The following is an 18,673-nucleotide window of genomic DNA, read 5'->3' as shown; positions in this document are numbered from 1 at the left end:
ATTGATGATAACATGTTATATGTTACAAAACTTTCACATGTATTCGTTACCCATAAACATCTAGAAGTATCTAGAATAATTCTAATGTAAAATTATACCATAAGCAAAACATTTTAAAATGAGAGGTTTCAAATAGATACATTTAAAACATAATCAGAATAAAATTATGAGATGGTGTCCAGTTTTAAACATACAAAATACATTTGAATATAGACCTTTACCTACAAGCTGACAGCTCTAGGAAACTTTCTGAGAGATTTATTTGTCATAGAATTCAGGTCAGATCTAGAAAACCTAAAGTGTTAAATATCTAAGAAGGTTGATTGAGCCCACAAAGGAAAACAGAAGATTGTATAATATTCTTAAAATTACAGAAAATCTCTTTAAACATTAACAGTATCCAGTTTGCCTAAAGATATGTATGCCTCAGAATAAAGAGTGCATATGTCTCCAAACACAGCTTTCCCATCTCTCTCCCCAAATGGCTTGTGAAGCCCAACTCCATCTTCTCGCGATCCTCTTCTACTGCCGTGACCAGAATGCCATGGTTTATTCTGATGTCCTCTGACCACAGCAACTGCAACATTTCTTTCAGATTTCGCCAGGTCTCTGAGGTTAGCAGAAAATAAGATTCGTGTCTGGCAGCAACTCATAGGTAGATGATTGTGGAGAGTTTCAGGGCTTTCTCTGGCCTTAACCATCACAGGTAGGACCCATCTAGAAGATTCCCTAGCTATGGGGACATCCACTGCTGGACTTGTCAAACACCCAAGAAAGACAGACTGGATGGAATGAATTCTGTCATTGACTTTATTACCTAAAGTTGGGCATTTGCTAAGTTTAAGCTTGCTAAGTAGGCTGTTTTGTCCCTATTTCCAGTCCCGGGCAGAAGACATGGACCTCCTCATTTGTCACACCGAGCAAGCCTGAAGAATTTTCCACCAAACCAGCCAGGGGACTCTGGGACTCTGGTGGGAGCCAAGGTGGTCCATCAGGCGTCAGCTGCCATATAGTGAGGCCATCTGGTCCTGCGTGAAGCACCCCCAGCATTAGCGGGATCGATGGCAACCATAACTGCCATTAGCAACGTCACTGCACAAGAAAGGGCCCTGCAGAGCCATATCCCACAGTTATGGATACATTTTAAAAAATCACGAAAAATTTATAAGCATCTGTTTTTAAGAAATATTTATGATCTGCTTTGTTTTCTGTTACATGAAGGATTTATTGTTATTCTCTGATTTCTATCAATTAAATTTTCAAGCAGCATCACTGTAGTGACTCATTAATATTTACTTGAAATCTTTTCATCTGAATATACTTTTCTATATACTGATCAGTATTCTTTTTTCATGAAATAGTCCCATCTGTTTCCCACATAGAATTTACTGAAATGTGAGCCAGTATATTTTCCCTGGATAGACAAATTACATTAAAGTAGAAACCGTACATACTGTCTATATATTGTTTTCAGCATTTTTTCCTTTGTAGAATTGTGTTTCTCACAGATGTTTATGTCTTGTTCTGCGAAGGACTGAATTAGCTGGGTATTGCCACTTTTGAACAGTTGGTGGCTCCAGTGCTTTGCAACTGTTTTGTAAGTGTGGCACCAGAAAAGCTAGCTCTCTTTTAAGTGTTCAATGCAGAATTTGAAAACAAAAATGCATTTGAATGAAAATGGTGCATTTAAGCAGAAACTGAAAGTTATATCAGATAGGGATTCAGAAGAAAAGTTTTATAACTAACATGTGATTCAGACAATGTAATATAGTTTGAATACATGTTAGTACGTTCACTAAGTGCACTTAAAGGATCAAAAGTGTCACGAGGGACTTCCCTGGTGGCACACTGGTTAAGAATCCGCCTGTTGATGCAAGGGACACGGGTTCAAGCCCTGGTCCGGGAAGATCCTGCATGCTGCGGAACAACTAAGCCTGTGGCCACAACTACTGAGCCCAAGTCCTGCAACTGCTGAATCCCATGTGCCTGGAGCCCGTGATCCACAGCAGAAGAAGCCACACAACGAGAAGCCCATGCACCACAATGAAGACCTAATTCAACGCAGCCAATATTAAATAAATAAATAAATCTATAAAAAAAAATTGTTCACTAGAAATATAGTGTAAACCACATATGTAATTTAAAGTTTTCCCAGTAGCCACATTTAAAAAGTAATAAGAAATGGGTGAAATTTAATATTAATAATGTTTATTTAACCCGATATATCCAAAATATAATTTCAACATATAATTAATAGAAAAAATTTCTAATGAGATACTTTGCATGCTTTTGTTTTCTTCAACATCCAGTGTGTATTTTGTACTTACAGCATCTCTCAGTTTGGACTAGGCACATTTCAAGTGTTCGACAGCTGCATGTGGCTAGTGCCTACCCTGTTGGTGAGTTCAGGTCTAAAGTAACTTAAGAGCAACCTTTCTGTTTAGGTTAGAGGCAATCTATGAAGTATTGTAATGAAATTAATTTTTGTAAATGAAATTTTGTAAAGGAAATCTTATTTTTGCACTAATTTTGGTTCTAAGGTTGAAATTCTTTTCTTATAGAAAATCACCTATGAGACTTTGCTCTCAATTTTATTAGATAAGAAAGAAATGTGTGGCTTAGCTAGCACCACATGAGCTTGTGTTATTGGTATTTTTAGGGATTTGTGTTACTAAAGGATTTTTGGATTTCTCTAGAGCCATTGGTCCCTTAATATTTTAGACAGATGGTAAAATTTCCTCCATGCTTGACTTTGATTTCAGTTTCTTCTCCTACACATTTCCAGAGTTTAGCTTGCCGTGCTCTTTTGTGTGGCATTTACAAAGTCTACTCAGACTCAGTTGTGTGTCACCCTTTACAGGCTGCTGTTATCGTCTAGATTATAAAGAGTGTAGCCTTTTGAAACAAACTAGCTGGGTTTTGAGTCCTGGCCTCAGCACTAATTGGTCATGTGATCTTGGACCAATTATATACCCCTCACACTTCAGTTGACATCTAAAAATTGGAGAAAATTATAATGCCTGGCTCATGAGTTGTGAAGATTAAGTAAGACATGTTAGTGCTAGATATCTAATACACAATAAACATCAACTTGCATGCGTCTAGTTCAATGTTTAGATCTTGTAAAATGCACTAGTGTCCTCTCATCAATTCTGTAATGTTTAATAAAATGACACTAGACCTTTATTTTTATCATAGAGTGAGGAATTTCATTGGAAGGCATTTCTTATTTGTGCAGATAACTTAATGAAATACAGTCTAGATCAGTCTTCCTCAGAGTTCAGGATAGGCTCTTTTGAATGTTTCACAAGGAAAGTGCTGAGGAAGCACAGTGACTGAAGTGCGTGGTTCTGGACAGCATTTTGGAAAGTATGGTTTCAAACTAAATACATGATTTTCTCATTTCTCCCCTGTGTTGTTTATTATATAGGATCTATTTCATTGCTAAGGAGGGCAAAAATTTAATTTTTCAAGTGTAATTGGTCTGTACATTTATACAATATGTCAAGTAGGTGATTACGGTGTGCTAGGTATTATTGTTATATTGGGATTACATAGAGAAAATAAGGCATTAAAAAAGACTGAGAACAGTAAATTGGTTCTGGGCCTTGGTGAATAAACTTGACTTGCTACTTAAATATATAGAAATCGAACATGCTTTTCAAGCTAGTCAAGGATATTTATTACTTCCTCAATGGTAAATTGAGATTTTACATCAAAAAAAATCTAGAACATCTGGAAAAACAAGTCATCTGTACCATCTGCTATAGTCTAATTCAGGAAAAATGATCTAGGGAGGAAAAGGAAACAAAAACCAGTAAGCTGGTAACAATTCCAAAAACAACTACTAGAAAAATATTTGTGTAATGATTAGTATCTTGGATTTTTCGATTGATGAACATTTACCATCTGTGGCCACAACTGTTAGATCTATTTCGGGACAGTAAAAATCTGGGATAAGTCAGGAACTGGAAACTTCCTATGAAGGATATAGTGTAGAATAACTTAGGATGAAATTGTACAGTAAGAATATGCTGTATTCATGTTTTAATTCTTCATCTTTTAAATATTCATGATTAGATTATACTTCTACATTCAGCAATTATTTATTCTGTGCTTGCAATTTGTAGGCACCTGAGATCTTTTAACTAACATCGTTTCCTTATATGTCTGGCTTTCTTTTGTATTTAACTGCATGTTTTTTGAAGGGAACAGCTTTCACACTGGAGCTCACAGAAGAGAGAACTTATGGGAAGTTGAAGCTTGGATTGAGCTGACAGTAGTAGGACTGATGAATAGTAAATCCCGGAAAATTTCCAAATGGAGAATTGATAATATAGTGATTGATTAGGTATGGATGTTAAAAGAGAAAGGAATATCCGTGACAGAATACAATAATATGATAGCAATTCAGTCTGAAATGTTGTGATGAAAAGTGATGAAACTAAGGCACTTAGGTAAGATGTTTTTTTCTTTTTCTTAATGACGAGAGCATTATTATTTGGAGAATAGAAGTCTGATGGATGCAGTTCTTGAAGAGGTTTCTAGGGAAGTGAAGCAGGCAGACAGCTGAGGATGAACACACATGTTGTAAGCAGAAAACAGAGCCAAGGCGTTGTTTGATGGCAAACATTTTGTTACAAACCATAAAGAGTTAGCTGTAGAGCTCCCTGAAGCAGAACTCCATAGCCTGCCAGGGCAGAAAAAACTCTGTGAGTGCATTAAAAGTTTATTTGTTTCATGTTTTCTGCTTCTAATTAAAATTTCATAGTAAGAAAAAAAAATTTTAGCTTTAACTGTAATTGTATAGATGTTTGTACTATGCAGATTCTGCTACAGTTTTTGAGTCTTACAGATTAGCCAGAAAGGTAGAGAAGAGTAAAACTATGAAAATGATTTTTCTTTAATGAAATTTAAAAATTATTAGATATAATATTTTGTTCAAGGTATCAGTAATTGTTGTGAGAATCAGAAATGTAACATAGAGGAAGCCCTAGAGTTCAGTGGTCCAGGGTGACTCTCTTTCCCCATGCTTCAGTGAAAGTTTGCCAAAACCAAAAAATAATCTCCACATTTCAGATTTCTGCTTCTATTTTATTTAATTTCTTTGTGTGTGTGTGTGTGTATACACGCCCGCATGTGTGTGCATATGTATTGTAAGTATCTGTGTTTCCCTCTTAAATGATTCCTTGGTTAGAGCAGCTCAGGTTTCCAATGCATGTTACTTTGGCCTTAAAACAAAAGATTGATTTTGAAACTTTCTGATTAAGAGCAAATACTAATATTCTAAACTAGCCACATTCTCTCTTCTGCTAAATGCTTTGAGGCCACAAAAATGAACTCTTCATTGATTGTGTACACAAGAATGTCACTCTAGTGGAGGTGAATGAAGACATAAGAACTATCACATGCAATAACGAGGTGATAAATGCCACAGAAGAGGTCAAATGATGAAGTAATATGAGAATGGAGGAGGGGATCATGGCTCCCATGTAAGACAAAGTGGTTTCGTGAACAATGAGTATAATTTGAGACACATGTAGGGACTGGGAATAAAGGTCTAGGAACCAATAAGTTAGTCAAAGGCACAAAGACAGGAAAAGAAGTGATGCCGTTTGGCTTGAATGAAGTACAAAAGGAAACAGTGGGAAACAACTCTGAAGAGGTAGGTTGGGCTCAGCTCAAAAAGGGCCTGGAATGGCACACTGTGTAATGGGCTGTGGTGTGTCATTGAGGCATTTAATGAGCAGAGTGACAGTGCCAGGGCAATGGTTAAGAGTGCAGACAGACCTGTGTCCAGGTCCAGTTCTGCTGCTCACTGGCACTGTGACCTCCTCAAATTACTGACCTCTCTGAGCCTTGATTTCTTTCTTGTGTGTAGCAGGAACAACAATTGTACCTACAGGCTGTAACATGGATAAATGAGAAAATGAGAGTGAAACACTTACCACAGACCCTGGCATATAGTGGTTGAAGAGAGGCTACTGCTAATATCAGTAATGCTAATAAATATGATAATAAGATAGCCTTAGCTTTTGTTAGCTTTTGTATTATGTAAAACTATTTTAAATCCTGAGTTACCCAAATCATGGGACAACACCAGCCACTGCCTTTCTATTGCAGAGCTAGATTTATTTTCTATGTTATTACTAAGATTACCTATCTTGTTTTAATTTATATATATTTTGCTGTCTTTATGTATTTGTAGAATATGGAGCCTCAAAAGTTAATTACGTGTATAATTTTTTCCAATTTACCTAAATAGTGAGAATGTGTCTTAGCTTCATTTGAGCATTAAAATGTTTTGCTTGTTGTTTCTAAAGAGCCCCTGTTTTTAAATCCAATAACATTTTTAAAAACTTATAGAATTTCATACCTGGAAGAGATGTAACAGTTTATTTAGCTCAATCCCTCTAGAGAAACTGGAGCCTCTGAGAGGCTGGGTGACTGGCATAAGGTAACAGAATATTAAAGATGAAGGGAAATTTTACTTAGATCCAGGAGCTGATGAGGAGGAAGTAATTTGTTTTTGTTTTTTTTTTAAGTAATGTAATTAAAGTGACTTTCTTTTTAAGAAACTTAACACAAAAAATACTGCAAAGAAACTTACGAGAATTCACTGGTCAAGTAATAATAAAGTAACAGGGACAACATTGTTTTTTACTTAAAGCATTATGCAAATTAGTATAGAAACAGTACAGACATGTCAGTAACATATTCTTTGGTCCCTCAGGCTCTTTTTAGATAGCTGTTGAGATTTACTGTTTACATTTTCACTATTGGCTGTTCACAGTGACTTGGTTTTGCCTCCTCTCTGTTGCCTCTTTGACTCCACATCAGACAAGTTACCGGAAGGGAGGGGAGTGCTGAGGCCACGTGGGCAGGAGCAAGGGGAGCGGAGGAAGCCACGAGGGAGAAGGGTGGACACAGGAGCTGAGCACCTTTTGTGTAACTTGAAGGGCCTGGTTTGCTTCCGCTGAGCTGCTTAACCCCATTGACTCAGACTCCTCAGATTGCTCTTAGGAACATTAATTACTTTGGATATAAAGATTCATATTTAATAAAAATTTACTAAGCTGCAAAATGAGCAGTCATAAACTCCTATCAAATATCTGAAAATCTCAGAAAAAAAATCTGAAAATCTCTTGTGATAGAAATGTCACACAAACATTTCCTTTTAGAGTTCTTTGCTTCCACTTATCTTTTAGTTTACATCCTTTCCTTCCTCTAGTGTGGGGGGAAAGCAGATTCCTTTTTTGGGGACAGTATGGAATTTTGTTTAAAATGCTTACTTTCAGATTACAACTATGAATTTGGAAAAACCTGATTCTATAAAGAAAATAATAAACCAGAAATAACCAGTGAGTGTATTTTTATCATCCTGTTTTCTATGCAGTTTTTTACCGCAGCTGCAATCATGTTCTATCTACATTTTAATCTTAGTTTTATCATCCAGTATTCCTCAAGTTATTTGAAACTTTTAGTGTAATTTTTATTGATTATATTACATTCTATGGTACTGATGATGTGACATATGGATTATTTTTTATCAGTGCTCTGAGTGGATGAGAATAAGAGCATGAATCTATACTTTGTAAACCCTGTGATTCTCAACATAGTTACATAGACATCCCCTTAGATACAATGACTTATCATAAGGAGATATTTGTGCTTTATGTTAAAGTTTCTATTTGATTAAAGGGCCTCTTGAAATATTCAGAGGACATGTGTTAAGCAATTGCAGAAGACAAACAGCTTGCTTCTTGAGCCTTCTGCTTAGTGAGGCCATTGTAGCCTTTCTTTGCATTGTGATCAGGGCAGCCATAAATCCTTTATGGTCCTTGTTTGTTCATGTGCTCATCTATCCTTCCGAATTATGAGCTTTTTGAGGGAAGAGACAGCGTGTGATTCAGCTCTGCATCTCTAGTTCTGTACTTAGAACAGATCCTGGCCTGTAGGTGCTTTGATGTTGGGATGAATCTCTGAAATGATTAGTTGATAAAGAAGTCAGGGGGTTTGGTCTGAATGAGTGGTTTAGGAAATGGTTTTTGGATGCTGAGGTAACATTCACTGTGTTAAACGTGTGGACAGGGTGGTACTGGAGATCTAGTGTGATGGTTTCTCCAGTTTTTCTCTAGGTAACATATGAAGTGAGAATAAGGAGTAGAGAATGCAGGGAATGTGTTTTGAATTCTGAAATCTGTAAACTTTTTTTTCTTCTGAGAGAGGCATAAGCTAATTAGTGAAAGCCAATGCACAGTTAAAAAACATGTGTTGCTTTATGATTGCAGGGAAAGTTCCTTAAAGGATTATTTGTGATTATTTACATTTATTTGAATTTAAAAAGATAAAGCAGGCTGGTAGAATCTGTGTACTATAGATATCTCTCTGCAGAATATTTATGTTTTCCTCTTCATAAAGAGCAATGGAGATCATTCTATGTTTAGTTTCCATGGTTAATATGTCATGGACCAGGTAATCAATATTTTGACTTGCATAGTACATGTTATGCAGAATCGATATTTGTCAGTCAAAGAAATGACATTTGAAAGTGAGTAATGAATACTGGTATGATTTTTAGTTTTAAAATTATACTTTTATAAACATAATAATTATTTTCATAGATTACTAGTCAGTTTATTGTATTTAGCCTAATTCAGTGGCTATTAGACCAGTAGACAATATGACTTAAAATTGGTAGTTTGTCTAGCTATCTACCCTCAAATTTCTGAAGAGCAAGTATCAAGCATGTTATCATTATTATTCAATACATTATCATCAGTCAGCCTTCTTAATCGTACTCGAGTGGAATGAGTAGGAATATTAGCATCCACTCCCATTAGTTTACTTTCTAGTGAGGCAGTATACATCTGAGTCTCCTATGATAATTAGTTAGCCTTTTAAGATGCTGCTCCAAGCCTTTCTTTCAGGCATTGGTTCAGCAAACACTTACCTAGTTACTAGATCCTTTGGGCAATGTGGGGCAGCTTAAGATTTTCACAGGGAAACAAAGCATAACCACATAATAACTTAAATAATGACATATAATTGACCAACAAATAATGATTGGCACAATAATATAGGAAACTTGAGCTTTTAAAGAAAGAGAGGAAGGAAGTGATTCTAGGTTTCACTGGTGCTTACAAATAGAAATGAACAGGTATATTGGGGACGGTAGTAAATGATGGATTTCTCTCCCTCTGGAAGAAACAATCAGTTCATATAGGAAGGAGAGTGGATTTAGAGCAAAGAAAGGCTTTTCACTAAGTCTAAATATTGAGCTTGCATAAGTGTCTTATGAGAATTACTCTGGATCCCAAATCAAGAATCTATTTTTTGATAAGGCCGAGGAATCTGCATTCCAATACACTAGGTTTATATCATGCAGGTATTCCCCTAACTATATTTGAAGAAACACAGGGTTAGATGCCGGAGTCTGCTTTGCTATCAATTAATAATCCCATTCAATAATATTTCAATTTTTTGAATCGCATACAGGGCTGATTACAAACTGACTGACCTGGACCCAGGAGGAGGATTTAGATCAGAAAGAGATTTTTAGGTGATGAACTCTCTCTGAGAACTAATGCAATCAACTGCTAACTTAGTGAGAATGACTGAGGTAGTTGGAATGAAAAGGATGAACATGGGAGTAAGGTGGATAAATTGCCAAGTCTTGTAATTTATATTACATAGAGACATTAGAGGAGAGAGAGGATGCAAGACATTCTGGGTTAGCAAGGATGATTTTATTAATAAAAAGAACAGGCTTCAGGGTTTTTGTGTTTGTTAAATTAGTAAAGAAATCAGTGGATGAGGGAGCGTGTGAACTGGGGATAAGACCATAGGGTCCCTTTGGTGAACAGTCGAGTTTCAGATAATGATAGGATAGCCAAATTAAAAAGCAGAGGAGGTAGAGGAGAGGGCAGACCTGGAGGGCAAGGCCTGTGAATACTTAGCACAGGCGTCAGAAGTGAAGGTGTGAGAACCAGTAGGTCCTCGGTGTTCGTGGTATTCATTGCCCAAGACGGCCATAACCAGTTATCATGATGCCACAAACTCTGTGGCTAAACACAACAGAATATTGTTCTCGTACATTTCAAGAGGCCAGAAGTCTGAAATCAGGGTGTTGGCAGGTTTGGTTTCTTCTGGAGGCTCTGAGGAAGAAACCATCCCATGCCTCTCTTCTAGCTTCAGGTGGTTGTGGCGATCCTTTGCATTCCTTGGGCTGTAGTTGCATCGCTCCAATCTCTGCCTCCCTCTTTTTTTTTTCTTTTTCTTTTTAAATTTATTTATTTATTTTATTTATTTTTTACAATTTTTAAAAATTTATTGGCTGCATTGGGTCTTCATTGCTGCGCACGGGCTTTCTGTAGCTGCAGAGAGCGGGGACTACTCTTCATTGCAGTGCACAGGCTTCTCAGTGCGGTGGCTTCTCTTGTTGAGGAGCATGGGCTCTAGGTGCGCGGGCTTCAGTAGTTGGGGCACATGGTTCAATAGTTGTGGCTCTTGGGCTCTAGAGCGCAGGCTCAGCGGTTGTGGTGCACGGGCTTAGTTGCTCCACAGCATGTGGGATCTTCCCAGACCAGGGATCTAACTGGTGTCCGCTGCATTGGCAGGCAGGTTCTTAACCACTGTGCCACCAGGGAAGCCCCTCTGCCTCCCTCTTCACATCGTTTTGTCCTCTCTCTCTCTCTGTGTCTTTTCCTCTTCTCATAAGGACACCAGTCATTGGATTTAGGGCTCACGCTAAATCCCTGATTCTTAACTAAGAATTAACTAAGAATCTTAAGATTTTTAGTTAACTGCATCTGCAAAGGTACTATTGCCAAATAAAGTCACATTTTGAGGTTCTGGGTGGACGTGAATTCTTTAACGGGAACGCTATTCAACCCAGTACATCATCCTGGAAATAGGTAGGAAAGGAAGAGCAAGATTTAAGGTCTAAGTCTTGGGACATACTGACCTTTGGGAGGCCGGAGCGAGGGGGGGAAACAGGCAAAAGAATAGAGAAGGAAATGCTGGAGAGCTAGGAGTACTACTAGGATAGCACTGTCAAAAAAGCTGAAGAGGTTAGAGACTTTAAGAGAGTGTTTAGCAACCTCAGTTTCAACAGATTATGCAAAAAAATTGGCCATGAGGTTTTTGGACTAAAGTGATTTATGAACATCTGGAGAACAGTTACAAGATCATTTGAGAATATGGGCAGAAAAAGAAGAGTGACCGAAAATTAGGATGATATATATTGGAAATTCAGTAGATCAGATGGAGTTCCTCCACCCCCACCCCACAAGATAGGAAAGACCAGAATACAATGCTCCTTCAGGAGCAGAAAGTTGGCAATTATGTAAAATCTCCTCAGGCACATCCAGAGGGAGGTTTGTTCTCTCTTCTCACAAAATCTGGATCAAGAAGAGAATTCAAAAGTGGTCAGAGCAAGGGATTTCTCCTTTCTGCCTGAGAGCATGAACTGCTTGTACCTTTTCATATGCAAATATAAAGAAATGGACTGAATGCTAATTAAACTGCAAAGGCATTTGTAAAGTGATATCACATCTAGGGGTAGTTAAGAAGGCCTGTTCTTGGACCTTATTTATAAATAGCAAAGATTAAACATATGATAAAAGGAATTTTTAGATGGAACAATTAAAGATCAATTATGACAATGGTACATGGCAGTGAAAGCCTCTGGAAGAACTTGCCTACTCGTTAATCAAAGATAATGATCAATTATGAGGTTTTATCATTAGTAGAGTGTCTACACTTTGCATCTTAAAAAGCTGACGATAATTAGTCTCCAGTTCTTGCTGTAAGTGCTCATTATGTTCTGAGAGAAGTACTTTTTGAAAAATGACTTTTAGCTCATGACCTTGGGCAACTTAGACTCTCCTGTCCCTACAATGAGTTGAGATAAAGCTCCTTTTTGCCGTCACCCTCCCCCCACCCCACCCAATAATTTGACAGGTGCATAAATGCTAAATGATATGAAGAAACTGTACCATGAATATGGGGAGGGCAAAATATTTCAGTTTTGAATAGTTGTTTGGTTCAGAGGAGCGGGTTTATTGTCGTAATTACATCCAGGATGTAACTAACGGACCAGGAACTAATGACATGTATTTTTCCAATGTGGAAGACTCATCATGTCTATTTATTGAGTGCTGCTATGAACCGAGAATTGAACAAAGCACTTCACATGTGTTATCTCAGTTATACCCTGTCAATAACATAACACAGGTATTCTCTTTCCCCTTCATTTTACATAATAAGGAAAGAGTGTCAGAGTGGTTTAACAACTTGTCCAAAATGACACAGATATTGAATAATCATTCTGGAGAATATTTAATGTGTAGTATGAAATTTCACCTTATCTGAAGATGTTAATATTTAAGATATTGTAGTATCAGAAACTGCAGGGAAACAATTAGAAAAACAGTTCTTTAACTCGACTAAATAACTAATTTGGTAATAACATTAAACATTTCAGACATTGACCTCACATTTTTGTCATAGAGAAGGAAATGAAGTGAAACAGGCATCAGAGATTTATTGAACGTCAAATACTAGATGATGCAATGATCCGTACATAATTGTAGTCTGGAAGTTATAACCCAGTTTTAAAGGGTTTATTGATACTATTCTATCAGATACTGATATTTTCCACTTTGAAGGTAACATAAAAATGTGGCATTTAAGTTGAAGTTAAAAGGTTGACTGCTGCTTAAAAATAATCACAGAAATCTAATAAAGATAATACAGGGCACCTGAGAATGTCAAACTCATGGGGGCCAAATTCATTCAGTAAAGTTATGGTTGTGCACAAAATGCAGTCACTCAGCGCTCAGAGGGTACGGGTGGGTATGGCAGGCTTGCTACAAGACACCTCACAAAGCTTCTGGTCTGGCATAAACTTTTGCAGCCCCTTAGTTCTCACATTAAACAACCAGCAACAAACTGGTATAAAGATTTTTTTTTCTGCCTAGTTTAATTTCTGAAAAACATTTAAGGAGGAATATTATATGTTCCAGATAGATAACAACTGAATTTATTTGTTAGTGCAATTCTTTCCTTAAAATATTGGTGTAATTAATGGTGAAATTGAATTTTAAATGTGAATTTTACTCTATTTGGAAATCAAAAATAGTTGGGGTCATATTAGTTGGTGCAAAATCTACATTTGCAAATGAGAGAAATGAAATGAGAGAAATTCATTTCCATTATAATGTACTGTAATTTACACATGTATATCACGACTTTGAAAAACACTGTTTTCACATTCTTAGATATGGACTAGAAGAAAATTATTTGAAGAAATTTAGTTTCATAAACTCATTGAGTGTTCCTGGGTTCCTTTCTTTTTTTTTTTTTATTAAGAACTTTTATTGAGATACAGTTAACATACGATAAACTGCAAATATTTAGAGTGTACAATTTGGTATTTTTTTTCTTATTAGTAATGTATATATGGCAATCCAAATCTCCCAATTCATTCCCCCCCAACCCTCCCCACTTTCCCCACTTGGTGTCCATATGTTTGTTCTCTACATCTGTGTCTCTATTTCTGCCTTGCAAACCAGTTGATTTGTTCTGGGTTCCTTTCTTTATGTCTTTTCTAATGCTTTTGTTCTCATTTAGATCAACTAATATTTTTATTTCTCACTAAATTCTCTGAAAGAAATAAAATGTCTTTCATTAGAAACTGCAAACACAAAACATGTAAAATTAAATACAGGATGAAATACTTTTGAAACTTCCACAGTTTATTTATCTAATGCTTTTTGAGAAATAGTTACATTGTCTTTGCCTCGAAGTATAATACTATGAGATAATGACATAGTGCATCTGAAATATTTTGAAACCGTTGATAAATGTGCACTGGTGATTAGAAGATGAGGTTTTTCAAATGGGAAATATACATTAGCAGTAGATATATCTTTAGTAGATATACCTATCACTAGTAGATATATCTTTTTAGAAAGTGTTTGCTTGAAAATGTGTTTGCTGATCAAAGTTTCCTGCTGACTTCCGTGAACATTTCAGCTTGGTGTCTGGTTTTGAGTATCTTATGGAATGTAGTAATTTGCTATGAGTTCTCTCCTGCAGGCAGCTTTTTCTCAACCATTGCTCCCTTCACTTGAGGAGACATCAGGAGAGGATCTCTCAATTTCCTTCTCATTACTTGCTGGCAGAAATTCGTTCCTAGGGTCAGCTGGGGCTGACCTCCAATGTAGCTTCTTTTAATAGGGCAGCATTGGGAGAGAGAAGATAGGGCAAGGCAAAAGTCAGGATTTTGGGGGGAAATAGCTAAGTGGAAGCACTTATTCTGCCTCCTGTTTACCTCATTGATGAAGGATGGAGTCCCCCTCCCTAATTAATATGACATGGCCAAACACATGATGGGCAGGTGAGACTCACAGCAGTTTATGAGTCACACACACTCAGTCCAGGGGAAGAAGATATTGCATGCCATGCAGGGCCACGTGGGGGTTCCCCTTGAGAGCAGAGTGAACCAGCAGGGCTGTGAGAGGCAGGCTTTGTAGTGACGAGAGGACTAGATGACCCTTCCTTCCCATGGAGGATGTGATTGACTTGTTTGATACTTTCACAAGGCTGGTAGGGAAGAGAAACTGGTTAGGTTGAAGATAAGGTGGGAAGGAGCTGGTCTGGCTGATAGGGGAGCTGGCCAGGGAGGGATCCTTTCCTCCTGGGTGGAGGGCCATATCTGGCAAGTGCAGAACACACCAGTTGGTCTTTGGGACTCCATGAGGCTCAGAGAAGTCAAGGTAGTTCATGGCATTTTAGTCCTTACAATATAGTCTTCATGATGGAAAGTTTAGGGGAGGGAGGAGGCAGGAGCAAGTAGGTCCTCAGGCAGCTGCCAGGGAAGGTACTGTTGAGCCAGGGTTAGAGCCACTGCAGGTCTCTGGACCACTACAGAGAGGAGGTCCAGCTGGCTGTCCCCAAGGAAGAGGACTGAGTACCAGGGTTTCTACTCATATATGATATAGGTTGAGTGAAGGGGCCACAAAACAGATGTCTAGTTTGTCAGAGCAGGAGAGGTGGTGGTCAAGGGAGTGCAGAAGTTGGTATGCCTTGCTTACATCTGGGCTCTTGTCTGTGGCTTCTGGAAGGCTGTTTAATCTTTTTGTACCTCTGTTTTCTCATGAGTAGTATAATAGTGACTGTCTCATGGGGTGGTTGCAATGTTAAATGAGATTAATACCTGCACTTAATAAATATTAGCTATTAATTTTGATTGGGTACAGGAGTTAACTCTAATTTCTGAGGGTGAGCTAACCAGTGGCCAGTATTAGCTCAAAGCAGTAGTAAGAATGGAGGGCAGTGTGGTATCATTAAGATGACCTAAGCCATGCTGGAGGTTCTTTATTTCTCTTTACAAGCTTGAGTTGACACACTATAAATGGTTACTTCGAAGCTTTGCATTTAGAAGAATACGAAAGTGTATTTTAAATAATGACCATTTAGAGATTCTTCTATCTACGAGTATTGGTATTTCAAAAGCAAGACAGAGTGCCTATTACATAAAAGGCATTCAATAAATGTTTATTGAATAACTTTTGAAAAACAAGGCATTATCACTGTTAAATTACAGAAATTTCTCCCTAGCTTCATCTGTAATGTTTACAGGTAAATTGAACAAAAGATTAGTTATAGTACAGTGTGTAGAGGTTTTGCTCTAGAGTGTTCATATAAAAAAGGCACTTTGCTATTGTATTCTGGTTGCAAGAAGGAAGCTTGTCTTAAAGCACATCCATGCTGGCAGCAGTAGAGAATAAGAGGTAGAAACAAAATATTTATTTTTGTAATTGAGGACATTTTACATGGACTAAACATTTATTTTCTCATTAGACCCTACTGCATTTCTGTATATAACTCTCCACCTTATTATTTTGCAGAAATAAAGTGCAACAACACCTAGAACTTGCTTACGTCTCTGTAATCCCTATTTTGCCTAGCATACTGTTTTTAAAAAATATATAGTATGTGTTCAATCAGTATTTCTTAGTTGATTTGTTTTTACCGAACCATCAATCATTCTCAGTGGTGTTTGTGATTCTACCATGGTAAAACAAATTGTTTTAGAGATTCCAAGTGAATGAATTGGATCAAGTAATCTCTGAGATTCTTTTAATGCTAGCACTACTCTATGATGATCAAATCAATCAAGGAGAGATTTTGGTAAGACATTAAAGAAGTTTTGGAAAACCTAGGGGGTTATTAGCCTTACATTAACATAGAAGGAATTCTAGTAGAATAAAATTCCATAGATAAAAATTATGTATATTTACTTGTAAAAAAAAAATCTGATAAATTAATAAACAGCCTTTGGTGTTACTGAATGCAACCCAATAGGTTCTTTGGTATGGCATGGAGTGGCTGAAGAGAGCCCGTGGTTAATAGCACTTCTTCTGGATGCCAGTGCCTGGGTGTGATTTCTTACCACTTAACAGCTATGTTGGCCTTGGGCAAGTCACTTCACCTCTCTGTGCTTGTTTCCTCATCTGTAAAACAGTGATAACAGTGCTAGCTACTTTACAGCATTGTTATAAAGATTAAATGAATGCTTATCCTTAAAAAGCACTATTGTCTTGCATCTAAGCACCACATACATCCTCATGGTCATTCTTCTTGATCTTCTGATAGAGTTGACTTCCAAGCAGCCTTTCCACACTCCACCCCCCCACCCCACCCCCACTAGGATACATACATAAAGCTTTGCTTAAAGTCCTTGAATTTAACAGCAGCTATTTTTTTTTCAGTTCTCATTTATTAAGAGAGCTTCTCAAAAAAAAAAAAGTCTAGTATTCATGGAATTGATGTCAAAAGCCAAGTAAGCACTATTTCACTGAAGAAGTAGCTCAGCCATTGCCCTGGAATGATTTTAGAGCAAGCAATCTACTGCTGAAAGCACTGCCTTTGATATCAATGGTCATTAAAAGTCCCATGACAGTTAACTAAGACAAAATTATTCATCTCCATCTTTTGGCAAGGGTTCAAATTTGAGAATAAATTCCTTTCAGGTGGTTAAAGCATTTACAGTCTCCCTGGCCTGATGCTTTTAAGTAGTTTTGTTTTACTGGAGGAGGACTGTGTTCAGGTGCCTGCAGATGATGAAACACTCTTGTCATCCACAGTCTCAGTGTTGAGTCAGTCACATTTCAAAGATACACCTGGCCCTTTGGCTTATGGTTTCTAATGCGTTCCTTTTGTAAACTGACAAAATTCTTTTGTCATTTTAAAGTCACTTAAAGTCTTCATTTTTCTCTCTTCCTTGAGAGAAACTCCCCTGAGCACTTTTTTTAAATAAATTGATTTATTTATTTTATTGGCGGTGATGGGTCTTTTTTTTTTTTTTTTTTTTTTGCTGTGCACGAGCTTTCTTTAGTTGCGGTGAGTGGGGGCTACTCTTCGTTGTGGTGCGCGGGCTCCTCATTGCGGTGGCTTCTCCTGTTGTGGAGCTTGGACTCTAAGGCATGTGGGCTTCAGTAGTTGCAGCACATGGGCTCAATAGTTGTGACTCACGGGCTTTAAAGCGCAGGCTCAATAACTGTGGCGCGCAGGCTTAGGTGCTCCGCGGAATGTGGGATCTTGCTGGAGCAGGGATGGAACCCGTGTCCCCTGTATTGGCAGGCGGATTCTCAACCACTGCACCACCTAGGAAGCCCTCCCTGAGCACTTTTACCTTAGTAGTTCTTTGAGAAATGTTTAAAAAAAATCCCGGAAGTGGTAAAGGTCAGAAGGGCCCTTATAGGTACAAAGTACTGAAGCAAAATATGATGCTAAAGAGTAATAAGAGAATAAACGGGGTTTTACTGTGAAAATAAGAACGTTATAAGGTTTGAATGGATTTTTTATGACTTCTAATTTTTTTTTCAGAAAATCGTAGTTAATGTTACAAAAAATGTTCCAAAGCAGCAAACATAAAGCGATTTTTAAAAAGTAACGTCTCGTGTACACTCTTTTAAAACCTAAGTGCTATCAAGCCTCTCAGTTGAGATCTTTAACTATAAATAGTTCTTTTGCCTTTTGTGTTGTGCCTGGATCCCATTTCATGCGCTTCGAGATCTGATTTATAGGGAAGTATTTCATCTTAGTTCCAGTTGGTGTTTCTCATCTCTGTCTTCTCTGAGCCTCTTCGTACATTCGCTCTTCTTTTCATCAGACTGCTGTTTCCCGGAATGGATTGGGAGGGCGAGGCCGGGTTTCGTTTTAGTTATTTGTTTCCTTGCTCCACGAAGCGCCGCTCTGATGTCTCTCCAGCGTGGGCCGCGGTCCACAGCAGCTCCACCGGCGCGGCCCCGGGCTGCGCGCGCGGGGCGTGGCTTGACCACGGGGCGGGGCGGGGCGGGGCCTGTCCGCGGAGCGCAACCGCCCGGCGCATCCTAGGTTGGCGGCTCCCAGCCCAGCGCGCGGCGACCGCGGCCGTGGCCAGAGCCGGATGCTGGCGGGCTCGGTGCGGCTCCAGCCGTTTCCCTCGCTCGCGCGGCGCCATCTCGCTCCCGTTAGAGAGGGAGTCCTGGCGCACTGCCCAGGAACTCTGGTGTCTCAGCCTTGGGGCACCTCTGGAGAAAGCCGAGCGCCCGCAGGTGAAGCGGAGTTCCAGAGCCGGCGGACTCCCGCCCACCGCCAGATTGCACCTCTTGGGAACCTC

This window comes from Hippopotamus amphibius, chromosome 14, assembly GCF_030028045.1.
Source record: "Hippopotamus amphibius kiboko isolate mHipAmp2 chromosome 14, mHipAmp2.hap2, whole genome shotgun sequence".
Taxonomy (NCBI): Eukaryota; Metazoa; Chordata; class Mammalia; order Artiodactyla; family Hippopotamidae; genus Hippopotamus; species Hippopotamus amphibius.
This window is presented reverse-complemented; position numbering follows the sequence as displayed.